The sequence below is a fragment of the Apteryx rowi genome, unplaced genomic scaffold, assembly GCF_003343035.1.
Source record: "Apteryx rowi isolate R43461 unplaced genomic scaffold, aptRow1 scaffold_2412, whole genome shotgun sequence".
Taxonomy (NCBI): Eukaryota; Metazoa; Chordata; class Aves; order Apterygiformes; family Apterygidae; genus Apteryx; species Apteryx rowi.
In genome coordinates, this window is record NW_020448767.1 from 1 (window position 1) to 1,329 (window position 1,329).

Sequence of the window (1,329 nt, forward strand, 5' to 3'; positions counted from 1 at the left end):
AAGGGGCCCAGGCGTCCGGGAAGGGGCCCAGGCGTCCAGGAAAGGGGCCCAGGTGTCCGGGAAAGGGGCCCAGGTGTCCGGGAAAGGGGCCCAGGCGTCCTGGCCCCGCCCCCTCACCCCTCTCCCCTCCCCCGCAGGCTTCAACTGCCGCATCGGGAAGCCCAAAGGGCCCCGCGATCCCCCGGCCGAGTGGTCGCGCGTGTGACCCGGGGGGCGGGGCTCCGCCCGGACGCCTGGGCCCCTTCCCCTCCCCCCCCGCGGGAGCTTCGGCGACGAAGGAGGCGGCGAAGGAAAAAAACGACTTTGGTTTTATAAGGTGAAAAGCGCAAAAATAAAAAGCGATGGGAAAAGGGGCCCAGGCGTCCGGGCGGGAAGGGGCCCAGGCGTCCGGGGAAAAGGGGCCCAGGCGTCCGGGCGGGAAGGGGCCCAGGCGTCCGGGCGGGAAGGGGCCCAGGCGTCCGGGGCGCTAGGCCGCGCTCAGCAGCCGCCGCTTGGGCGCCGTCGCCGTGTACGGGTGCCAGCGCCATTCCACGTCCGCCGCCGCCCCCTGCTCCAGCGTCCCCAGGCGGATCAGGTAGGCTGGGGGGGGGACATGGGGACAGTGTCACCTCCCTGGTGGCACTTGTCACCCCCCGGTGGCATTTATCACCCTCCCCCAGGGCAGCGTCACCCCCCCGGTGACGTGTCCCCCCCAAACGGGCTGTTATTTGCCCCTGGGGTGGTGGYGGTGGCAGCTGTCACCTCCCGGTGGCAGTTGTCACCCCCCCAGGACGGTTGTCACCCCCTTAGGGCGGTTGTCACCCCCCTCGGTGGCAGTTGGGGACACTCACGGCGCAGCTCGAAGCGGGGGCCCAGCTCCGTCAGCTCCACGTTCTTGCCCCGGCGCCGGTACACGTGGTGCCTGGCGACGTCACCGCCGTCACCYGACGTCCCCAGGGGCCCCCAGGTGTCCCCAATGTCCCCCCCTGGGTCCTCATGGGGTTGGTGGCCTCCATATCTCCATGACGTTGGTGGTCTCCATATCTCCATGRGGTCGGTGGCCTCCACGGGGTCGGTGGCCTCCCCGTCCCCAGGGGGTTGGTGGCCTCCAGGTCCCCAGCGTCCCCCCCCCCAGGTGGCCCTGGCCCCACGTCCCCCCCAGCGTCCTCACCGGAAGGAGATGACGTCATCGGTGTTGGCGAAGGTGACGACGCGGTGGCTGTCGGGCCGCGGCACCGGGAAGAGGTGCTTGAGGATGGCGCCCACCTGGGGGGGGGGGACAGGGCCACCGTGTGTCACCTGTGTCCCCCCGTGTCCCTCCATGTCCCTCCACGTCCCCCCATGTCCCCC

At 71.2% G+C, this 1,329-nt stretch overlaps 1 long non-coding RNA gene across 1 annotated transcript; it reads right to left on the reverse strand.

Moving 5' to 3' along the window:
• Positions 1–289: 289 nt before the first annotated feature.
• LOC112966432 lies at positions 290–1,277 on the reverse strand. Its single transcript, XR_003253605.1, has 3 exons — positions 1,151–1,277; positions 831–901; positions 290–579 (listed from the first exon to the last, which is right to left on the reverse strand). It is a non-coding gene; the product is annotated as an uncharacterized LOC112966432 (long non-coding RNA).
• Between the last annotated feature and the right edge of the window lie 52 nt (positions 1,278–1,329).